Here is a 25,275-nt window from a genome sequence, read left to right on the forward strand (position 1 = left end):
GAATCATTAGACCCAGTGCCAGAAAACAAGGGCCCAGAGTAGCAACAGAGAGGTGTCTCTCCCTGCTCCCAGGAAGAGGGAGCAGATGTGCGGGAATTTCGGGAGGGAAGTGAGCACAGGGTTCAGTGGGTGACCTGGAGTGGGAGTGACCGACCCAATCCAGGGGGTCAAGGGAAACTGCACGGAACCACTGGCAACGTGGTAGAAATGTGAGGAATGCAAGAATTTCCAAGCAGAAAGTGGACGAGGGAAATGGAGACAATAGTGTGGTCAGTCTTTGAAAAGAAAGGAAAGAGCCACAGACCCTGAAAAACCATTCGTTTCTGCTAACTGGGGAGCAAGGCGGTAGAACCCAAGCTGTCATGGGAGCGGGGGGCCAGACGACAGAGGTTGCCTGCCTATCGCCTGCCCCAAGTGAGTGTTATCTGGGGGTCACAGGAGCCAAAGGTGAGTGATGGGCAAGGAGGTCCTGGGAGGCCAAACAGGGGAAACCAGAGAGGCTTCAAACATCTTGCATCGGACAGCGTTTCCTAGAAATGGGCAGAGCTCTCTAATTTGGAGCTCAAGGAAGGATCCTGCACTGGAGAGTAGCTTGGTTTTATAGCCATCTTAGTGACTCATTTCTGTAGCCTTTATTTCATCAGTCAGGCAATCAATTAGAAAATTTCGATCTGTGTTATTTGCTTTAGAATAATATGGTAGATTATCAATACCTCTTAGCATGTGTTTTAAACATCAACTATCCATAGTCCAGAAAAGTGCAAAATAAGTACTCTAAATTTTGCATTAATTTGCAAATCACCTTCTGAAAGTATTATTTACCAATGATTTTGAAATACCTACAATGTGGTCTGTTTTATGCACGCGGGCTTTATCTTAGGGAATAATCTAGGTCATCTACTTTAAGCACCACAGTAGGAAATGTATAATTTGTATTTTATTGTTTTATTAATAAGTCTATTCTCCATAAATTGTTTTATTAGATCTTACAGTAAAGGGAAGTTGCGACAAGCATCATTTCTCACTGTTCTCTACCGACAACGTTTTAAGTCTTATTTCTCTCTACTATGATTAAAAATATACAAATGATTTCATTTATTGAAAAACAACTAAACTATGAAATCTAAATAAGTAAAAAACTTTCAATTATTATCATGCTAAGTCTGGCAAATATCAATCCCAATGTGACATCTATTACTCAGATTAATACGTTGTGTCTATTTCTGAAATTGTCTGTTGTATCAGATTATAATCAAGCAAATCTTTGAGAGAAAGGTTTGTGTGTGCTGTGTCTTCTCGATGAGAAAGGCCATTTCCCATGCTCCAGAGACTCACTTTGGGATGTTTTAGCAACGCAGTTTTTGCCATCCCATGAATGGGCTCATCCCATTCAGATGACCCCAGAGGCGCCCCTTTCTCCTGGGTGGCCTGGTGGCGTGCGGCTCAGTGCTCCTCCAGGAAAGACTTCCCGGGTGGACTGTGGAGAGTGTGGACAGCAGCCTGGAGACCTGCAGGACCCACTGCTGCTTCGACTGTGGCCCCGCTCCTGCAGTAGCCCTCAGCCAGTGGGCAAGCCCCCCACAGGGATACCAAGCCCCACTAGTAAGAAATCTTTGCTCCAGGGTTCCATACGTGTTAATATGTTTTCACTTCTTTCTTACCGCGAGTTTGTAAACTCCACGAAAACAGGAACCACACCGATTTTATTCACCCGTTTTCACAGCAGGAGCACAGCTCTGGGCACCTAGCGAGTGTTATGGACTGAATGTTTGTGTCCCCGCCAACACATAAAAATTCATATGTTGAAGCCCTAGCCCCCGCTTCTGCCACAATGTGGTAGTATTTGGAGGTGAGGCCATTGGGAGGTGATTAGGTTCTGATGAGATCATGAGGGTGGGGCCTCCACAGTGGGATTAGTGCCCTTATAAAGCCTTTCCCTGTCCCTCTCCCTTTCCGCACGCTTGCACCAGGGAAAGACCTTGTGGGACATAAAGAGGAAGAGGGATGGCACCAGAACCAAACCTTGTCTGCACTCTGATCTCGGACCTCTAGGCTCCAGGACCGTGAGAAATAAATTTTTGCTATTTAAGCCACCCTGTCTACGTCGTTCCAATAGCAGCCAGAGTGGACAGCTTCGCACTGGATCATCTGATGACTGTCACAGCTCCGTTGTGGTCTGCAGCTCTTCCTGCCCCACCCTGCTTGCCCCCTCTTACGTAAGTAACAGAGCTCACTGCAGTGCAGAGGCCTGACTGTCCAACCCTGCACAAGTGGTGTCCCTCCCCCAATAAACCTAACGGCACTTCTCACACCACCCTTGAAAATATTACAGCAGCTTTTGGTCAGGATGACGATCAAAGTCAAAGCACGGCGGGGTCTGGCATCCCTGCCCTCCAGCCTCACCCCTCTCACCCCGTTTCTGTCTCTCTGTGCTGCTGTATGTGCCACCCAGTGTTGGCACACGTGGCTCCTTCTCCTGCAGTCCTCTGCTTCTCGTCACTCCCTCTTTCTGCAGTTAAACTTTCACTCTCCCTTCAGAGCTCAGCTCAAATTATCCCCCCTCAAGAAAGCTCACCCTGACTTTGCTGATGAAGCAAATTCTCCTATTATTCATTCTCTTTTTTTAAAGTTTTTTTTTAACCTGTGTTAACTAATTTTGTTTAACTTTTTATTTTCTTTTGGAATATACCTGATTAACAGTGTTGTGATAGTTTCAGGTGTACAGCACAGTGATTCAGTTATACATTTTCCCACTTAGGTAGGTTGTTACAGAATACTGAGCAGAGTTCCCTGTGCTGTACACTAGGTTCTTGTTGGTTATGCATCTTAAATATAACAGGGTGTACATGTCGATCCCAGATGCCCTAACTACCCCTTCCCCCACACCCCCAACCATAAGTTTGTTCTCTAAGTCTGTGAGTCTGTTTCTGCTTTGTATCATTTCTTTTTAGATTCCGCATATAAAGGAACCAGTATCTCCTCTTAGAAACACTCCAGTTGTTACTTTGATGTTCACCATTACAATCGGTTCCCTTAGCGTTTGTTTCTCCCACTAAGTTGTAAGCTCCCAGAGGGCCAAGGGCAGGGCTCCTTGGTCCTGCCGTTGCTGGTTTGCTCACCATGTCGTCTCCAGCATGAGGAGCGATAGCTGACCCTAATTAAATGTTCAAACAGCATTTGCTGAATAAGTGAACGAATAAAATTGTATAATAATCATGAAAAGGCTGAGGTTCCTCCATGCCAAGTTCCATGATTAAGAGATGAGAAAATGTTGTTTGGTTTCCTTTCCGTGCTTTTGCAAGTCTTTTTCCCAGTTTCTCTTCCTGGAATCAGTTAATAAAATGAACGAGTATGAGAGCTGAACTCTGAGATCCAGCCCTAAACAAAGTGCAGTATTTGTAAACATTTAACCCAGGACACCATCCCAAAGAGCCAACGTTGGCGTGAATCGCAGCCATGTGGTATGGACCTGTGGGGAGCTTCTTTGTGGGTTTTAGTTGAATTGGGAGTTGGCGGTCCCTCCCTACCACAAATAGAAATGTTTTTAAACCTCCAGAAAACTTCCACGTTTGAACCAACTCTCAACTTTCACCCCTTCCTACTGCGAAGTTCAGAAGTGAGAAAGTGCCTCATGCTTGACTCCCAAAACTCAATTCTGTCCTAAGCCGGGCTTTTCTATCCAGTATGGTGGCTAAATAGGTCAGCCATTGACTTAAATTTCCCATCCCCAGGTCAGCAGTATTGAACTCATAAATCCGCTAGGAAGTATTAGCAATTCAGAAAGAATGAACCATTTCAATAGGAACGCATTTCAATGAGGAATCAGAAATGCCTAACATCAGCAGGGCTAGTGAGGCCTATAAGCCCATAACCTGCACATCTTTTCAACATATGAGGAGCATGTGATGTGAAGAAAAGGATGAAACTGTAAAGATCTTTATGGCTTCATGTCCCTAATAATAAGCTCCATGCAGGCAAATATTTTCACCTGGGTTATCCATAGCCTAAAACAGTTCCTGGCACATAACGCAACAAATATTTCTGGAATGATGAATGAGTGAATGGGCAAATGAATCAAACACTTAGTAAGTTCCAGACATTTTTTCTAAGTACCTGACATGTAGCAACTCACTTCATCCCGACGACCACTTTATAAGGTGGCCACTATTGCTCTGTCCGTTTTCGGATGAAGAAACCAGAGAGAGAGGGGAAATACCTTGTGCAAGGCCATCAAGCTTGAAGGTCGCTTTAAAGGGTGGGCCTGGTCCCCGCTATGGCCAGACCACAAAACCAATGCTCTCCCAGGCAATGGGCCAAATTCACACCATCAATGACACCCTATGGCTCCAAGTCTATGTTTCCACGCCATTCTGACACCCAGTCCCATACGTCTTCCCAGATTTCTAGGCGTGGAGAACACTAGCCTGGCACATCCTACTACCACCCAGTGAAAGGAAAGGTTGTCTACTAATGTATTTCCTCTGCTGAGCTGAGTTACCCACCTGCGAAGAGTTCTATTATGCAGAGCAGGTAGGGGCGACAGGTCCTCGAGGCTGGAGGAGGAGCAGCTGCCCTTGCTGAGGTCTGTTTTACATATTTGTTGGCTTCACTAGGTCGTGCCTGTGAAATGGGATCACGCTTCTTTTTAAGACCTGAGTAGTTATGGCAAAGCCCCGGGGCCTTCATCCTGACCTTGCATCCATGCCATTGTCTCCGCTCTTCGGGATAAAGCATCTCCCAAAGACAAATGCCCTGCGTTACCCCACCGCTTCCTGTAAAAGGACTTCTGCCCTCCTAATCTCTCCAGCACAGATGACAGCAATGGTGACCTTTAACAAGAACGTACAGAAGGTTCACGGTCAGCAGAGAGACGGAACCATGTGTCACAGTCACTCCTGGAACTGGGCACTCAGACCTGCAGGCCCCACTGGACCTCAGCATTCCTGCCCAACCCGGGGTGCCCAGCTGAGGGCAGTCACTTCTACCTCCATCGGTGGAAACTTTGGTGGCTCCAAACCTCCGAGTCCCAGAGAGGTTTCGCTCTCCCAGTCTCAGGCTCTCCTCAGTGAGAGCAGCCACAGCTATTTCCCCCATGGTGGACCCTGTGGCCCAACCGCTAGTGTCTAACTCAGAAGGCCTGTACCAAACAATGACAGTAATTCACAGAGCAATACCCAAAGTCTGTCTGATTCAGTTTTAAATAACACCACGTGTGGGAACCCGCCAGCCCAATCCCAGAAACTGTGCTGAGCCCAGTTCCATGGTTTCCATGCCATACAAGGGGAGAAAACACCAGGCCTGCTGGTCTCTCACACCAGGGTCCAGTTTTCCAATGTACCACCTAAGCGCTTAGGGAAGAACTCTCTCTCTCTCTCCCTCTCTCTCTCTCTCTCTCTCTCTCTCTCTCTCACACACACACACACACCCTCTAAGAACAAGCAAGGATTTTCAGATATAGAGCGCTTTAAATCATGGTTCAAGAGGGAGGAAGAACATTATATATGATTCTGCAACAACACAGTCTTGGTAAAGCCTACAACTGACATTACTCAGTGGAACAGTGATCCACCCGCACAACACACCTGCCTTCACCTTGTGCCGGGCGCTCAGCGCTGTCCAGATATCGCACCCCCTCCCCCTCCCAGCTCACCGGGCTCTCTGCTCTCTGACCTGTTTGGTGTACAGTGGCCTCTGAATTCCAGTTTGGCTTGGCCAGTGAGGAGTCCAGAGGGAGACTGGGAAGAAAGTTAAGATTTTTATCCCTCCAGCTCCCTCCCCATGGGGTCCCCTGGAGCTGGCTGTATCCCTCCATCCTCCAAAGGCTATTCTCTCTTCATGATTCTCCCAGGTCCCCATAACTACCCCTCCCCTTGTCCCTCTGGGTCCAGGGGTGGTGACAGATCTGTTTTATCAGCACTCCCAAACAACCCACCCACACCTTTGTAAATGGTCCCTTTAGTCGACCCTTCCTGAATCACCCTAACTTGAGATGCCAGCCATCTCCTGGCAGGACCACTGACTGACACAAGGGCTTTCCCGGAACAGAGCTGTATGACTGAAAGAGCTGGACATATTCAAGCAAACGACGAGTCTTCTAGTAGTTTCTGAAACTACCAAATGCTTTAAGTTCCTGGAGGGTAGCATTCCTACACCCTATCCTTTCTCCCCTTCTATCTCCACCCAACACTCTCTTCCTTGTGCTATAGCTCGGCTTTTGTTCCCAAACACAAGAAAGGAAAGTGTCTGAAAGTGAACAAGTCTTGGCACCTATAGGCAAAATATAGTATTATACTTGTTTTCCTATGAGCTGGAAAAGAAACAACATGAAAAGAAGAGGAATGTTATTATGAGCCGGACAACCTCCCTCCTGGCCTTTCTAGGCTGATGTTTAGGACTTATTGCTTTAGAGTTTCTGTTTCATAGAGAACATTGGCTACAGGCATATTTCTTTCCTTTCTAACCACTTTCTTTTTATATATTATTAAACACTTACCCCTAGACCAAGGTTCTATTGCATTTTTAAATTTTAATATTTCTCAAGTGATTTGAAAATGTCCATTTAGAGCAATGTTAAAAGGGCCCGTAGATATTATAATTATGGTACTCTTAACAAAGGAATGGTAATTGGCTGGCTTATGAAATACCCTTTTGGGATTAGGGAGCTACATGCTGTATTGAGGAAATAGTCAAGAGAATCAGGAGTAAACAGTCAGATGGATGCAAAGCAGGAGTTTGGGACAGGGTTCGGGAAGGAGGGTTCTAGGCTCTCTGTGGGTCTGGTGATCTGGAAGCAGACTTGGGCTCGGTGTCTGGGATAACTGTCCGCTCTGAATGAACGTGGTCTGCAAGTATACGTCTCCCCGTTTGTCTCTCGGTGGGAAGGGCAAGCTGGTGGTGGACACAGCGCGGAGGAGCCTTCTGCTTCCCTCTGGGGGTCTTCCGTTCTCCGGAGAAGGTTTATGCAGGTGAGTGTCCAGAGCGCCCAGGGCATTGATTTCCCACTGCCTGGAAGCCATGTCTACCCTACTGTTTTCTGTGCTGATTGATTGGGTTCAATCATCAGAATGGCCTCAGAAGTCACTAACATGATCTTTGCCTCCTTAGTTTTCAAGAGACTGATATCACCTCACTCAGTGATAGGGTCCCTCAAATCTCCTGGTTCTACTGGGCCCTGTATGGGGCGGAGGTGGCATCAAAGCCTTCACCACCACCACTGCCACTTTCCCTTCCCACTAAGTCAGAGGAGCAGGGTGGGAGGCAGCAAGGAGGAGATGGAAATACTAGGATGGCAGGATGAAAAGAGATCTGGAGTGTTCATCCCACCGGACGGACTTGGAGAAGGGCCCTGGTTCCTAGTAAGAGGACCTAAGTTCAAGTCTGGAATACTTAAATTCTCCAGACTGTCTCTCAGTAGGAAAGTAAGAGACACTGTCGACATCCCCGGGCTGAGGTGAAGAGTAAAAGCAAGAGGAGAAATACGCAGCGGCTGGCACAAGGACCAACAGGTAAGGAACATGCAGCAATTTAATAGAATAATATTAGGGAGTGTGAATTTGAGTCTCACAATTCTTTCTTTTTCTTATTCCATGAAATGCCTATCATTTCCTCAACAGGAATTTTTTGGACGTTTGGTCTCGGAAGGAAAGGACTAGAATAGAGCACCCTCTGTGGACACCAATGCAGTTTCAGTGGCCAGTGATGTGGCTCCCAGGAAATGCTCCAGCTCTGCTCTCTGGCAACCGCCATGCATAAAAAAGGACGGAAATGCACTGGGCAAGACGAGAACCACTGGGAAGACGGAGAGGTCCCAAACCACAAAATATGAAAAACTGATGAAACATAGAGGCTAATTAGCCTGAAGAAAAGGAAACTCTAGAGGCAATTACTAGGCACCTTCGATAGTAACAATAATGATAATCCGTTACTGAGTCACCTCTGTATGTCTTATACACATTTCCTTGAATATTCTCAACCACCCTGTAAGTCAGGTTTTATAATCAGCATTTCACGAAGAGGAGACCGAGGGTCAGAGAGAATAGGACCCTGTCTGCCCACAAATCCTTCTCACTCTACCCACTGCCTCCCTCTGAGAGCTGACTGCTGTCATAGAATGGAAAATAGGCCTGTTTCTTTTCAGGTCTGAGGCATATAACTAGGAACAATGGGTGGAAATTACAGGAAGACAGATTTCAGTTCGATAGCAGGAAGAACTCTGTAACCCTGGGGTTGTTCACAGGAGGAAGGCGCTGCCTTTGGAGACTCAATTTCCCATCGCTGGAGAAATCTGAGCATTGTTTGGAAGGGGGTTTCTGGAGAGGAGAATGGAGTAGCAAAAGCACATCTGCATTAGATGATTTTTAAGGATCCTTTCCACTCTCCAAAATGTGGTCAGCCCATGAAACAATCAATTCCCAAGATCAGAGGAGAGAGGGCATCTTTGCTTTCCCCGTCAGTTCTCTCACAATGACTGAGCATTAGCTCTGATATTCCAGGGCTCTGGGGAAGAGCTCCCCCATGTCCGCCGCCTCCAGCTCATCCCAGACACTGAAGTACCCTCAATTCATGAGATTTCAAGTCCTGAAACTGAGCCCACTATCTCAGCTCGTGTGTGATCTTAGCTGGGAGGTGTCCTGAGCCCTCAACCCCAAGAGCAGTTACCACCTTCCAGGCTCTTTAATCCTTACAATCATGCATTTGGGCCAAGTAATTTAATATTTCACAAAACCCTAGCAAAATAAGATGAAATATAACATGTAATATAGAACAACTTTCTTGCACACAAAGCTTTCTAAAGAAGGCCAGCAAATGTGTTCTAGACATCTCACAAAGTTCACACTGTATTGTGAAACTCTTTTGCGGTACGTGGGCCTCTCACTGTTGTGGCCTCTCCCGTTGCGGAGCACAGGCTCCGGACGCGCAGGCTCAGCGGCCATGGCTCACGGGCCCAGCCGCTCCACGGCATGTGGGATCTTCCCGGACCAGGGCACGAACCCGTGTCCCCTGCATCGGCAGGCGGACTCTTAACCATTGCACCACCAGGGAAGCCCTGAAACTCTTTTTAATGAAGCTGTTATTATGCTACAAGAATGCAATAAAACATCTGAAACCTGAAATTTCCTATTTTTATCACCGCCTGTAAAATTTTCGAAAGGGCCGAAACGATTTGTTTCAAAATGTGTACAGAAATAATTGGATTGAGAGTTTTCATGCCAATTTTCCATTTGGAATGAAATCTAGAGACTGTTACTTCATAAACCACTGCAACTATGAGCACAAAATGAAAAGGGTAAAATATTATGGAACACACGTATAATCAAACATAACATATCCTGGAACGAACCACTGATTTACCATCTCCCAGTGTGGGGTTCAGCACAGGGACCTCTTTTATATCACAAAGTGTTCACAAATAATTGGTTTTAATGGAATCCCCTAATTACTTCTGGAAAGAGAAATGCTATATACATGAACCTCTGTACGTGAACACATAATACTAAAAAAGTGCTAATCCTACATTGGTTAATTTTTAACCACAATAGCATTCTGGATTGTTCAAAAGGATGATATACCAGCACCCTTAATTTTCTCTTTGCAACACAAATCCTTATTCCCTTTTATAAAACTCTGGCAAAAATCTAATCCTTGGATGCCAAGCAAATACATTTTAGCGTACAAATTGAATATAAGAAGTTTATTTCAGATTGTGATTTGTTATAACAGTCCTGCCAAATGGCCAGAGATTAATCATGTGCCCAAACGTGTAAGTATTCAGGAAGATGTTACTTATCTCATGATTTCAGATTTAATTTTAATTTCAAACCTTTCTTAAAGCCATTCTTGAAGATCAGTCGCTTAGGAAACAGACAAACCACCCCTCAATTGCAAATCAAGTCTCTGGTTTTGGTGGGAGTCCTTTCCAAAGCATTCATATCTGTCAGTGTATCCAGTGCACTGTCTTTCATGAACCGCTTCCAGAATGAAGTAGAGCAATTCTGTTTACCATCTGGCTCTCTGAGCAGAAAAGTTTTTTTCTGTGTGAAAATATAAAACTGATCTGCCCCCTAGTCTAGACATATATCTTTCCCAGGGCATCATCCATCTTCACATCCATTCCAAATGGATAGAATTTTAGATGGACCAGTAATCAGAGGTGAAAGGAAGAGAATCTTATTTCATGTGTTTACTTAAGTTGTTTTCAAAGAACATAGGAATTGGAATCACTTTTTTTTTTTTTTTTTTTTTTTTGCGGTACGCGGGCCTCTCACTGTCGTGGCCTCTCCTGCTGTGGAGCACAGGCTCCGGATGCGCAGACTCAGCGGCCATGGCTCACGGGCCCAGCTGCTCCGCAGCATGTGGGATCTTCCCGGACCGGGGCACGAACCCGTGTCCCCTGCATCGGCAGGCGGACTCTCAACCACTGCGCCACCAGGGAAGCCCTGGAATCACTTTTTTAAGAGCACCACCATCCCTGGGAACCGGCCCAATATTTATTTTTTACTATGTGACAATTGAGCACATTTCCAGAAATACAGTAGAAAACACTGCATAGCGGAGGCGTCAAGGGTCTTATTTAGCTGTTGCAGATGTCGGTGGTTAAAACTACCCAGCTTTCACTGGCTGATCTGGAATTAGATCTCCTTCCCTTGGTAACAGTTCTAACCACACAGGTTTATGCTAACATGCTAGATAAAATCGCAGTTGGAAAAAAAAAAAAAAAGCGCCTACAACAAGAGTGAGTTTGATCTCTCTTTAATCGCTCTTTTAATTCAATGGATTGTCGGCATGTACAAAGTGAGTGTGGGTTTCAGTCGTGGACTGGGTTTTTTCCTCCATCTTTCTTTGGTCCCCCCAGAACAATACGCTGTGCAGTGACAAGCACAGTCAAGGTCACAGAGCATGAGTCTTCCAGCTCCTACTGCTGTGAAATTTTTACATTGGTCATTTTTAAACACTTAAACCACCAAGAAAAAGCGTTCTTAAAGAAATCTTGCCTTTGTTCTACAAATAGTAATTGATAAAATTGGTGTCCATTGGGGGGTAAAGAGTATTCTTATCTCTATCACGCAAACTCAAAAAAATTGAGGCCACCCAGATTCCACCTAACTCATCTGCTCAGAATCCTGAAGGATAAGGTGGAATTCTGTGTGCTAAATCAAGCTTCAGTGAGAGACTATCCTTTCAGGATTGACTGATAATCAATCAACGGGCCCTAAAAGGTCACGGTCGACCCACTGCGAGGATCTGATCGGCTCACGCTTCCGAAGCCCAGACGTGCGCTCCTCCAGCTGGAAGGGCAGCTCCAGAACGTGTGCTAAGGTGCCTCCCAGGCTGGAATCTGTCCCCCTGCTTACTCTAGGCAAGTCACTTAACCTCTCTGAGCCTCCGTTTATCTGTGCAGTGAATATTATAAGAGTGCCTACCACGTAACGCTGTTGGGAGGATTTAGCGCGTTAACACTTGGGTAAATTAAAGAATAAACGTTCTTTCCTGAAAGACTTGGACTGCTGACATTTTGGAGAGAGAAATTTTCATAGAGACTCATGAAATAGAAACTTTTAAAAGTGGTGCCTGAGGACAGCTGAAGGGAAAGCTATGAGCTCCTATTCACCCCCTCTTTCCACCTCTTAAGAGGCTCCCCCAGCCTCTGTCCCCACTTCTCATTCTGTTCTCTAGTTTCCCCGAGGCATGAACATAGATCCAGCTCCTTACAGAACCCTTTCCCCACCTCTTCCCAGTGGCTCAGAGTTAGGCTTTTAGAGACTTAACAATGGAAAGGAAAAAGAGCTGATAATTCATTGATTCTAATGACATCTGCCTATTGATATGAGCGTTTGACTTTAGCTCAAGGTAAGTGTATCATTTCAGACCTCGTGACACAAGGTAAAACTTTTAGCCACAGAAGGGTCTTCCTAGCCTTCTTCATACCATACGGCTCACCCCACTTCTTAAGACTGTCAGCCTCAGAAATACAGACATAACCCTAGTGTTAACAGTTCTCTTTCAGTAAACTACCTGATTGCTCTCAAAAGGGCAGTCAGTGTGATCAATATCAGTCTTACAGAACCAAGTTCATTCACATCGCAATTCAGATATAAACGTTCAGACACAAATGTTTTTATTTTTCATCACTTGTGTTGAAAAAACACCTAAGAGGCTCCACTGTATAAGTTACAAAGTCTGATTTATACAGCTGTAATTTTTCGTGTGTTATTTTTGTATGTGTAATCAAACAATAAAGAACAAATATCTCACGATTTCCAACGGGACTGCCTGTCTGGTTCAAATAAAAGTTGGACCTCCTCTGAGTGGTAAATGTTTGTCTTTCTCTCGTTTCAGTATCTTTTCAGTCTGCCTTGGAGCAGGAGCTGTTGTAACCAGGGCTCGGTTACAAGCACGGGTGATTTACCGTGCTTGCCGCTAGGGGGAGCCGAAGGGAAGACAGTGACCAGGTCTGCGAAGGAGGGAGGTGAGCCGCAGGTGATGGAAGCTGTGCCCAAGCCAAGGGGAGAAGGGGCGGCGCCAGGAGGGGCAGGAGCCCCGGCCGGACATCAGGGGCACTTAGGGAATCGGTAATCCGTGTCTTCGGGTTAATGATCAGGTGCCCCCATAAGTAAGAAAAGCAAGGTTGCCAGGGCCTTCCGTTTCTGAGCCGAGGGGGAAATCTCTCTTCCCACTTTCATCCGTGCTGACCAGCGAGGGGCGCAGGGAAATGCGGTCACGGGCTCCTGATAAGAACGGGGATTTTCGAGCAATCATCAGCCGCGACGTGGAACCCGCCGAGAACATGCTTGGTTTCGTTTGGGTGGTGTTTAGTGTTCCTCCTTAGCACAGGTTCCTTCCATAGCCTCAGTGAGGTGGAACTGGGGACGGGGTGCCGGGCTGGGAGGGGACAAGGCTAAGTGCAGGGCTGCAAATCAGCCCCAGCAATGGGTTCAATAGGAACGAGACCTGCACCTATGGCTTCAAACAAACGAACACAAAAATCTCTCCTCCCAAAGGTCATGTCCTAGTCAGCGTTTCCCCAAAATCACGGCAGAAGCTGCTGTTGAAAGGGATCGTTAACTGTCTGGGTTCAGTCATTGATATGAACAAACCCGCTGAGGCCAGCTGGGCTTTTGTCACTGTGGCTCACAAGTTACATTGTTCCAGCACAGGGGGTCCCAGGGGGATAAGGGAAGTCAGAGGAGACAGGGAAGGAGGAACCTAGGCAGCCGGCCGGGCCCTGCAGGAAAAGCCGACCCCAAACAACCAAGTCCAAGGGCAGGAAGACCGTCCTCCCCGCCGCACACCCCTCAGTCAGCCCTCACGGCGGGGGAGTGGGGGGTGGGGGTGGGAGGTGGGGGTGGGGGAGGGGGGGCAGAACTTGTCTCCACGGAGTCTTTCGTGCCAAATTAGAATCTGAATCGTACCCATAACACAATGGGAGACCTTTGCTAGCTCGGCCATCATTCTATCACATTATTCTAATTCTTGGCATTGCATTTACTACTATCTCATATTGACTTATCGGTTCGCTCATTCCTTTATTCATTTCTGTGCCGTAATTGCCTGTATCTCCCCACTGAAATGTAAGCTCCACGAGAGCAGAAACTTTATTTGCACCACTCAACCATGGCAGCCCCAGAATATAATGTAGGCAGGACACTGCAAGTGTTCAGTAACTATTCCTGCATGAATCAAAATGTGTATTTGAGGAACTGTCCCCCAGCAGCAGTGTGGGTGATGGATGGTGATTTGGGGGATGGAAGGATGGAGCAAAATTGGAAACTGAGACAGGAAATATGCATGTAACGTACCCCATGTCCACTCCCAGGTGGGCTGAGACATCATGCTGGGAGGCGGAGCCTGGGTCCACAGCGTGCAGGGCAGGGAGGCACTTAAGGCCGAGTGGGGGGAGAATCAGGCAATGCAAAAAGTGGGCAGTCCAGAGGGGCCAGGTGCAAACAGAAGTATAAACCAGGGGGCAGGGAACCCTGGGGACCCAGGCACGGGGCTAGCTAAAGCCAGGGTGCTAGATGTCATGCATCTCCCCTTCCCCCAAAGAAATGTAAGTCAAAGAAGAAAAAGCCTGAGTGGAGCCTGGGGAGAAGCAATGCTTAATAAGGGCTGGACGGGTCAACAGGCGTTTAAAAGGGGACAGTGGTGGCTACAGCGGTGCCGGGTCCCCCGCATCGTCCCCCAGCTACTGGGAGTGTTGGTGGCTCTGGGCCCTCTGCTGAGTCCCTCCCTGGGAATTGGCCCCAGTGAAGGGAGCCGCCCTGCCCAGGCTCACGGCGTCCAGTGACTGGTCCATGGAAGGAGATAGCGGCCTGGAGCTCCCTCGTGGTAGGCCAGTTCTAAAAGGCCGTCCCAGGGCTTCCCTGGTTGTGCAGTAGTTGAGAATCTGCCTGCTAATGCAGGGGACACGGGTTTGAGCCCTGGTCTGGGAGGATCCCACATGCCGCGGAGCAACTAGGCCTGTGAGCCACAACTACTGAGCCTGCGCGTCTGGAGCCTGTGCTCCGCAACAAGAGAGGCCGCGATAGTGAGAGGCCCGTGCACCGCAATGAAGAGTGGCCCCCGCTTGCCACAAATAGAGAAAGCCCTCGCACAGAAACGAAGACGCAACACAGCAAAAATTAATTAATTAATTAATTCCATAAAGACAGGAACCCTATCTATGCACTGTTCACAGTGGTATCTTTGTTACCTAGAACTGTGCTAGGGATTATCTATGAATGAGTAAAAATGGAGCCAAATTAATTACAGTTTATATTATTACCATGCTTTCATTCCAACAAATAGGTCTTGTTTTGAATTCAAATAGTTAAATGAAAAAAAAATAAAGAAAAAAAGAAAAGGCTGTCCCAGCTCAGGCTCCAGTGGGACCGTCACCGGAGGCCCTGTTACAGCCACAGCTACAGCCACAGCAACAGTTCAACTTCTGCTGCTCAGGGTTACTTCTGTTATTCCTCTCTAGGCAAAGACACCACGGTCACTCCCCAGGAAACTTGTTTCACACAAATCTTCATCTCCACATCTGTTTCCCAGAGAACCTAACCTCAGAGAGTTGGTGCCAGGAGTAATCCAAGGAAATAAACTCTAAAACGGAATTGCAGCACTGGATCATCCCCCTGCCAGCTGGAAACAAAGCCCCATCCCTGGAGGTGGGTGAGGCCCTGACAGTCCTCGGCTTGCTGGAGAAGCACCGCTGTTACAACCTTCACTGGTGATGTTGGTGATGAACTGGGAGACAGGTGTACATGAAACTGAATTGGCCATGACAATGGTGAAGCTGGGTAATGGGGACGAGGAGATGCATCTATGTATTCTCTATTTTGCATATATTTAAATTTTTTCCATAACAAAAAGTTAAAAAACAGAAAGGGAGTGGATATCAATGAATACTATTTAGGCAGCAAATATAGAAAACCAGGAAACCAACCTTTTCTGCTTTTCTCAGCAGCTCTGTCCGAGGCATTGGGGATGCAGCGCTGAACAAAACAGGTGAAAATTCTTGCCCTTATGAAGATTCCACTCTAGTGGGGGAAACAGACAATAAACAAAATAATTGGTACTGGGAAACTGTTTTTGTGCACCTGTGTGTTGACCCTGCTTTCTCTTCCCTCCCCTAAGGGCACAGGTTGTAGCCTTGAAAACAACATAACTGGTTCAGAGATCAAAGCAGTGCAGTGAAAATATTCTATGAAAGTACGAGGATCACAGATTACACAAATAAGTTCCTCTCTAGCCATGCTGTTATGTACCCCTTAACCCCTAAAGTAGAAATACAGTTTCCTTCTCCTCAAATCTAGCAGTACTTACAGCCTGGAAAGAATCACCTGCAGGGAACCCAGTGCCAATGATGCATTCCACTGGGTTGATTTCTACTATAGCTCTACAAGATGCAAAGTGACTACAGCAGCTCCACACCCTACAACCTCTGTCATTCAAGTTGGCTGCAAAGACCACAGTCTCTTTCCCCAGATGCTAAGCAAAAGCTCCATTCTGTGTCATCAGCTCTGACTGGGTCACGTACCCTAAACCAATGATTGGCATCTGATGAATAGAACGCACTGATTGACTTTAGCTGTCTTATGCTCCCTTCCCGAGCTGCGGGTGGAGCCTTGCTCTAGGACTAATCACACTACGAATGGCAGGGTTTGTTTTGACAGTTGCGTTGACAGGACTTGATGATGAGTTTTAAAGAAATAATAGAGCAGTGATTTTTCAATGGGGGTGCCACCACTCAGAAGGGAGTTTTAAAAATTTGTGGGAGTATTTCTGATTGTCACAATTATTAAAGGGAACTACTGGCATTTACTAGGCAAGAGCCAGGGATGTCAGATATCCTGCCTTGCACAGGGTAGTTTGCAAAAATAAGATAGCTCTGAATCCTGCATAATTTCCACGTATCTCAACCAAAATTATGCCTGACTATATGCTCTACAGCAACATGGGTTGCAAAGAGATTTGTTTTCTGTAACACTATCGCCACCCTGATCCATATCACAACAAAGAAAATTATTTTGTCCCAACACTTACAAATAGCAAATAGCGCTGAGCTCACATAAGATTACCATACTTCCTCATTTTTTCACTTTAACAGTCTGAGTCTGTAACTTATCTTGACATGTTATCAACTTTCCCAGTTCAGTTTAGGATATTTCCCTCATCCTCTTATTTTATACCCTTGTGAGAAAAAGACTACAGACTATGAAGCCCCTCCAAGGTTTTCCCCACGGTCATCAGGGAAGAAGGAGCCTCATACAATCGAATAGGGAAGACAGGACATACTGATTCCCAGCAGAGAAGGAAAAAATGCAGCTATAGTCAAAGGTTGGCACATATTTAAGGGGAAAATAATTATTTCAAAGTATTGATAATGTGCATTTTTAAAAGATTTTAGCATTTGTCCAGGAAAACATTTAGGTTCTATAAACAAACCACTGTGCTTTTCCAGGGAAGTAAAACATCAAGGATCTCATTGTTCATTAAGTTTTTAAACTTAGAATATATGGTATGATGATCACTTGGCTATAAAAGGGATGATTTTTGTCAACATTGGAGTCTTTCTGGTTTTCCTAAAACTAGTTTGTAATCTAACATTGGTTTTAATCGGTGTGTCCACTCACATCTCTGCTCTTTTCCACTCCTCAACTTTCCGTTCAGAACAACTTCTGATCTTATTTCTCTTAAATCCAAATGATTCCCTAGAAACAGATGCAAGCATCTGACCACTTCATCATGGAGTGTTAGTTTCTACTAATGAGTAACTCATTACCCTGAAATTTAGTGGCTTAGAACACCATTTATTATTTCACATTTCTCTGGGTCAGGAGTACAGGTACAGCTCAGCCAGTTCCTCTGGCTCAGGGTCTCTGATAAGGCTGCAGTCAAGATATCTACTGGGGCTACAGCCTCATGTGGAGGCTCAACTGGGGATGGATCCACTTCTAAGCTCACTCATGTAGTTGTTGCAGGATTCAGTTCCATGCAGGCTTTTGGACTGAGGGCCTCAGGTCCTCACTGGGAATGGGCCAGAGGTTGTATACATAATTTGTTTCAACACGGTCCGCTCTATATGGTTGCTTGCTTCATTAGAATAAGCAAAAACCAGAGAGAGAGAGAGAGAGAGGATGAAAGTCAAAGTTTTAGTAGTGCAATCTTGGAAGTAGCATCCCATCAGTTTGCTGTATTCCATTCATTAGAAGCAAGTCACTTGGTCCACCCCATGCTCAAGGGGAAGGGATGAAACAAAGGGATAATTTAACTGGAAGCCACTTAAGAAGCTACCTACCACACAGCCCAAGTATTGACATATAAAAATAAATGTCCCCATTATAATTGCATTCCTTTTATTTCTCTATTTTTTTATGGCTAACACATCTTATTAAGACTCTACTAGGTATAAGTTGTATTGTCAATGAATGCCATTGTTGAAGGGAAAGAGAGGACTGCAAAATATTTGCTATAAAAAGGGGGGATGTCGAGTCTGCCAGAGTTGGGAAACACTATCCCAGATTATGTATAGTTCTAACAGGAATGAAGCATTAGGCAGGGAGAGATTGACAGTGGAGCAGAGAGAGGGAGCAGAAACCCCTGAGAAGACAGACGAGATGGGAATCAGAGCATGTTAAATGGGTTGGATTTTGATAAGTACAGAAAGACATGTGTCAAAGAAACTCAGAGGAAATAGGATGATTACTTTCAAATATCTGAATGGGCAACCTGTGGAAGAGGAGTTAGGTGTTTAATATTGCCCTAATCGGTAGAATTTAGACCAGTGAATGGGAATGAGAAGGCACAACAATACATGAATAGAAAAGAAGTGATGTTTACCAATCAGAGCCATCCAGAGATCAACTAGGCTGCCAGAAAATGGCTTAACAAACCTTACTGCATGTTTGCATTGGATCCATGCCTATGCTGCCTCACCACATGATGGAAAGATTAGAACAGGAAGTGGCTGCAATAAATGTCCATTAAGATTTCTTCTAACCACAGGTTCTTGGACACTCTGAAGTGTCATTTGCTAAGAGACTGTTTTGTGAAGACATCTGTGCTAGGCCCTTTGTGCATTCTCAAGGAGCGTGCTGTTTAGAAGAAGAGAAGCTTCGTCTTTTTAGTTTATGTCCTGCTTCTATGGAAGAAGTCAGCATCTACTCAACGTTCCAGATGTTAGAGGGCAGAAGATACTGACTAGCACAGCAACGATACGAGACAAATGGACTGAGTCCATCGGAGGCCTAAAGTAAGTGATTCCTTCATTCGAAGGTGTGTACTGAATACCTTCCATATGCCAGATCTATGTTAATTTTTGGCCACTGTGCTAGAGGCTAGTTTCAATTTTCACAGCAAGCTATCCTCATCTGAGTGAAACTAGGTCAGGGAGACAGGAGGACCTAAGCAGAACCTCTTAACTAGCTCCGAAAATATCAGACACACGACAGACTGGCATCTTGGCAAAGGTTAATTATGACAGTAGGGAAAGTCTCCTATTTGACACAGATGTGACAGCTTTCCTTTGAACATCCAGGGATGAGGCATGCTGGGCTGCTAGGAGCTGAGCCTGAGAAAGGATATCTGTTCAAGAAGTTTATTTAGAGCGTAGCCTTGGGAGAAGGGTTAGGGTTAGTACGGGAAGCAGGACACAGCAGGAGGAAAAGCTAAGCAAGAATGTCCCTCCGCTGGAGATGAGCCCACACGGAGGCTTAGCGGGTGGAGACACACACAGTCTGTCCTACCTTGAGGCCATTAATGCCCCTGTGTCGCTAGGTTAGGGGCCACAGTCCATGTGGGTTTAGAAACAAGAATATCACTCGTGACCTTAATCAAAGCAGGCTAGGTGGTGAGGTAGGAGCACAGACTTACTGAGTGTATTCAAGAAAGAGAAGGGGAAGGGAGGAATTGCAGACAGTGGGGGTGGACAGCTCTTCCAAGAAGCACTACTGCAAATGGGAGCAGAGAAATGGAGTCGTAGCTGGACAGGTACACAGGGTCAAGGGGGTCTTTTTAATGGAAAAATTATGTCCTGTTCTATGCTGATAGGGATAGTCGAATACAATAGAACACATGAGGATGCCAAGAGAAAGGTGAGGTTGGAGGGAATCAAGGGAGGGGCAGCCAGAGCACAAGTGGAGGGTGTGGCCTTGGGGGTAATTCACCTCTGGGAACAGGGGAAAAGCTAGACCATAAGGGCATATATTCATATGAACAGGAGAGAAGGGATGGTGATGGGAGCCTCTGGAAGTTCTCTTCTGATTGCTTTTAGTTTTCCCTGAACTAGAAACCACGGTCATGAAGGAAAGCGAGGAGGACAGAAAAGGTGTTGGAGGTTTGAGGAGAGAGGAGAAGGGGTGAGGCAGTCACCTGGAGAGTGAGAAAGTAAATCGGGTGAGGGAATTCACGGTTACTAAGTAACTTTACTAATTCAAGTCGTTTTTAGTCGATGACTTGAGATTCCCTAGGTATACAGTCTGAAATCACGACTTATTGTATTCTTTCCATAACACAGTATGTCCTTTATGTCTGTTCCGTCCTTGTTGTACTCGCCAGAACTTCCAAAACACAAAGTTCTCTTGGTTTTCATCTCCTAAGTGTCTCTCATTCTCCTCCCTTCTCTTCAACTCGACAACCGCCACCTTAGGACAAGCTGACATGTCTCGCCTGGACACTACAGTAGCCTCTTAATTTACTCCTGACCTCTTCTCTGGCCCTCATTCAATGCATTCTCTGTCCCAAAGGCTGAGTGAGTTTTCCAGCACACAAATCTAATCCTGTCACCATCGCTGTCTCCCCACAATGGTTCCCACTGCTTTTTAGCTGAAGACCCTGAACCAGCTTCTCCTTCTCACGTCCCCAGCTTCATCCCACTCCTCTCCTCTCACTCTGTGAGCTTCAGCCACACCAGCCTTCTCTCGGCTTTCCTCAAGCAACCCCACGCCCTTCCTTCTGAAATACTCTTGCACCTTCCCAACTTTGCTCAGTTAATGCCGATGCATCTTTCATTTCTTGTAAAACAGGAACGGGAAGTAAAGAGAAATGGGAAGGACACTGAGAAGATTAATATATGATGCATTAGAGTTTTATAAGTAATCGAGAGAGCAAGAGAGAAGAACAAGCAATGTTTGGAGATGGGTTAACTGAGAACTTTCCACAAAGACATCAGTGCATATGTTCCAGTATGCAGTAAATACCAACCATGGTAAAAAAAAAAAAAAAAGAAATCCAGACCTGGTCACACTATAGAAAAACTGAAGAACACCAATAACCAAAAGAAAAACAGATTTCAAAAGAGGGAGAAAAACCAGACAAATAAAGACAGATCACCCTTAATGGAGTGGCAATTAGACTTGTAGGTGATTTCTCAACAGCAACAATGGAGACCAGAAGACAAAAGAATGATACTGTCAAATAAGAACCATCAACCTAAAATCGCAATCCAGTGAAACTATCTTTTAAGAACAGGGGCAAAGTAAAAGCATTTTCAAAGACTGAGAATTTGCCACTGGCAGTCCCTCAGGACAGGAAAGCCTAAAGGCAAAAGAAAGTGATTCAGATGAAACATCTGAGATAAAGAAGAAATGAAGAGCAAAGTGGTAATAAATAAGTGAATAGGAAAACTGGCAACGTAAAGCAACACTAGTGATGACAGATAGTTGGAAAAAGAGGTTAGAGAATGAATCTTCTCAGTCCTTATATTTTGCAGGTGTAGGATAAAGTTATTGATTAATTTTAGACTTTGACAATTTAAGCATGTAATTGACAATTTAAGCATTTAACTGGACTTCTAAAATTTCAATCTTTGTATTTTAGCTGGAGCATTTGTCTCATTTGCATTTGAGTGATAAATTAAAGCTTAGGACTTCCCTGGTGGTGCAGTGGTTAAGAATCCGCCTGCCAATGCAGGGGACATGAGTTCGAGCCCTGGTCTGGGAAGATCCCACAGGCCGCGGAGCAAGTAAGCCCATGCGCCACAACTACTGAGCCTGCACTCTAGAGCCCGCGAGCCACAACTACTGAGCCCATGCGCTGCAGCTACTGAAGCCTGTGCACTCTAGGGCCCCGTGCTGAAACTACTGAGCCTGCACACCTAGAGCCCGTGCTCCACAAGAGAAGCCACCTCAACGAGAAGCCCTCGCACTGCAATGAAGAGTAGCCCCCGCTCCTCACAACTAGAGAAAGCCCGCACGCAGCAACGAAGACCCAACGCAGCCAAAAATAAATAAATTTAATTAAAGCTTAGCTGTGAAATGCAAAATTTTGAAACATTAAGGGAAATATGGAAGATGTTTATGACCTCGAGGTAAGCAAAGATTTTTTTAAAACAGGTAACAAAGACCTATCATAAAAGACATGATTGGTAAATTTGGTTATATTAAAATTAAGGACATTTGTGCATCAACAGATGCCACAAGGAAGGTAGAAATACAAGACATAAAGTGGCTGAAGTTATTTACAACACATATAATACCATCAGCACCATAGGATATAAAGAAAAAACTCCCATTACTCAATAAGAAAAGACAAACAAAAAGATGTAAACAGGAATTTTACCAAAGAGGAAAGTCAAATGGTCAATAAACATTTTTAAAGGTGATTAACCTTATTAGCAATACGGTAAATGCAAATTACAACCACAGTGAACCAGCATTTCATATTCAACAGCTGGAAAAATTAAGAAGTCTGATAATGCTAAGATTGTGAAGGGTATGACCACTGTCCTGTGGGGTAGGTAAGGGAATGTGGCTTAGAAGCATCACACAGGGGACTGCTGAGGTGCTAGACACAGATTTCTAAATATATCTTATATTTATATAGATAAAATATATAAATATACATATAAACAAACATTTGTTTTACATACTCTTGAATGCATGATATATTTCACAATATAGCTCACATTTTAAGAAGTGAAAAGTAGATACAAACTATCAATACGATATATAAAATAGATAAACAACAAGGTCCTATTGTATAGCACAGGGTACTATATTCAATATCTTGTAATAACTTATAATGAAAAAATATGAAAAAGAATATATATGTATAACTGAATCACTTTGCTGTACACCAGAAACTAACACAACACTGTAAATCGACCATACTTCAATTAAAAAAAAAGTTTTAAAAGTGAAAAGTAAATAGCAACTGAGAAAGGTACAGCAATACATGTGGACAACATATTTGTTTCAAAAAGTTTTGCTATGAAACCACAGAGAAATGGCCTTGCAGCTAGAAGAGCATGACAGGTCCATAAACAGTCCTTTTAAAGATGGGCAACAAAATAGCTAGTTTGAGTGCCCGTGGGAATGAGCCAGTAACACAGGAGAAACAGACGATGCAAAGCAGAGAGACAGAGTAACCGCAGAAATAAAAGCCTGGAACAGGCAGGAGTGGGTAGATGGTGCAGATCGTAAAGGAAAGAGCTTGCCTTTGAAAAACAGCAGCTGTGTCTCCCTCTTGTAACAGGATGCAGGGACAGATAGGCGTGTAGCTTTAGTGAAGGGAAGATGAGGGATTTCCCATCCATCCCGTAGCTTGGAAGTCAAGGTTGGAGGCTAAGAGAGCGGGAAGCAAAGAGGAGGGGGTGTAAGAATTTCAAGAAGAGCTGAAAAGTAGGAAACATTTTGGAGAATGTAGCAGAACCATGAGGGAGTGCTGAGGGCTCAAGCTGTGGGGCTTGTGGTCATGAATTTTCATTGAAACCCTTCCACGTGATATGTAATTTTCCCAGGTAACTTGCAGAGTTGGGTCCATGGGTTAACCAGGGTTGAGGGTGGCTGTAATCAGAGTCAGAAGTTTGTCATAAATTACAATAGAGGCAAAAGGATAAGAGAATCGAGCATGTTAGCAAGGGAAGAAGGAACTGAAAATGGAGTGATATGGGCGTGGGAAGGTCAAAGAAGGGGAGTTCTCATGTGGTGCGAAAATTGTTGAAGATGCCAGAGCAAGTGAGCTTGAAGAAGGTGAGGTGGTACATATGATGACTTAATGAATGAACCCATTGCAAACTGTCCTCTAGCTTGTAAGTTGCTAGAGGGGGTTGGTGAAGAGGCCCCACGATCACCCCATGAGAGAGCATCCTTAGGGATTATGTGCTAAACGGCCTCTGGGAGGCCAGAGACTCATCAGGAGAACTGCCAGGTGGGCTAAGTCAAAGGTGGGCCTCAGAGCTGCAGACGGAAGGACAGGGGAGGTGGCTAGAGCTCTGAGGAGCAGAGTCAAACAGTAGATGCAGAGTCCTGCTGAGGTTCACGCAGTAATGATGCCCGGGACGGAAACAGGAGGTGGAGCCAAAGGGGCAGGAGCTGAGCACACAAAGAACAAAGCAGATGCTCGGAAGGAAGGAGGGAATGCGGTAGGAGTCTGACATTTTACATGAAAGGTGTTGGATGCCTCTTACTGCAAGTGTCAGCCTAGGTGCAAGGCACAAGGTCAGCGTGAGCACTCATCCCCTCAAAGCAACTTCTACTGGAATCTCAAGACACTGAGAACTGCTCTGGAAAAGTAAGGTTTGGAAAAGGTAAATAGTAGCTCACCTAAAGTGAAAAAGGGGCATCTGTTCAGACGTGGGCAGAGGGGAGGATTCCCACGAGGGGCTTTGTGAAGGTCAGGGAGCATCTATGGCAAAAAAGAAAATAAGTCCTGATTTTTCTTCTTACTTTTCAGATTCAAAAAGAGTGAAAGAAGTTAATATTTATGATTTAGTAAAGTTGTAAAGCAATGAGCGTTTTTGTGTGTTTTTGCCACTGAAATCGATCTACATCAGTTAAAATTAATGGAGTAAGTCAAACAAGAAGCCAAAGGAAGTGTCATTTATACTCTGGGGCTCACTGCTGAGCCTTGTTTACTCCTGATGCTTGAGATCTGAAGGCTTTCGCAGGCTCAGTGACTCCCTGCCTTATCATCTTCTGCTCTCACTGTTCGTCTCCCCAGCCCTGTGTGCCCCCTCCAGTCCACAGCTCCCCTGGGTGGCCTCCTCCAAAGCTATGATCTTTGCTAACACCTGCCTCTTCACGATTCTTACATCCTAACTCCAGCCCCAGACTCACCCCTGAGTCCCAACCTCCTGTGTATTAAACTATCCACTGAAAATCTCCATTCATGTGTCCACCAAGCATCTCAGACTCACTCTGGCCCAAAGGAGGACCTTCACTTCCAACATCTCCCAAAGACTGCTCATGCATTTTTCTATCATTGTTCCTCGAGATCCCAACCCCCAGAGCCCAGCTCCCCAAACCCCTGAAGGCTTTTCCCCGCTCAACATCCTGTCATTCATCAAGGCTCAAGAATTTCTCTTACTTAACAGCTGATATTAATTTATTGAACATTAAAAAGTATTCACCCTCACTACTAATCAAAAATGCAAATCAATGGAGAAGGAAAAACAGACCACATTCTCATCACCCAGTTTGAAAACATGAAAAAGATAGTCTCTGACGTGGTTAACAGGCAGTGAAATGAACGCTTTCAAGTGCCACTGATGGGAAGGCAAACCCCTCACAGGGCCACCTGGCAAGTGCAGCACTAAATCTTTAAAAAACACACCCCTTCACTCAGTCACTTCACTTCTTGAAATCTACACCAAGGAAAGAAACTGGCAGAAAAATGTAAGTATTTAACTACAATTAGCTTTACTACATTTTTGAAACAGTAAAAACTTATAAATAGCATAAATGCCTAAACAGCCTAAATGAGGGATTTGTTAAATAAACTATTGTACATGTGTAATTTCTTCACAGCCATTAAGAATAATTATATAGGTGTGCTTTTTTTTTTTTTTTTTTTTTT

At 45.1% G+C, this 25,275-nt stretch overlaps 1 long non-coding RNA gene across 1 annotated transcript in view; it reads right to left on the reverse strand.

Annotated features, from left to right (window-relative positions):
* The window catches only part of LOC113625367 (uncharacterized), a 362,063-nt gene that overhangs the window by 323,495 nt on the left and 13,293 nt on the right, over positions 1-25,275 (reverse strand). Inside the window, exons 2-3 of the long non-coding RNA XR_003434638.1 lie at positions 24,024-24,105; positions 15,425-15,518 (exon numbers count right to left, since the gene is read on the reverse strand). This is a non-coding gene — a long non-coding RNA (uncharacterized LOC113625367). The remainder of the gene's footprint in view (positions 1-15,424; positions 15,519-24,023; positions 24,106-25,275) is intronic.

The sequence above is a fragment of the Aethalodelphis obliquidens genome, unplaced genomic scaffold (assembly GCF_003676395.1).
Source record: "Aethalodelphis obliquidens isolate GAN/ISIS:26980383/991018 unplaced genomic scaffold, ASM367639v1 scaffold15, whole genome shotgun sequence".
NCBI lineage: Eukaryota > Metazoa > Chordata > Mammalia > Artiodactyla > Delphinidae > Aethalodelphis > Aethalodelphis obliquidens.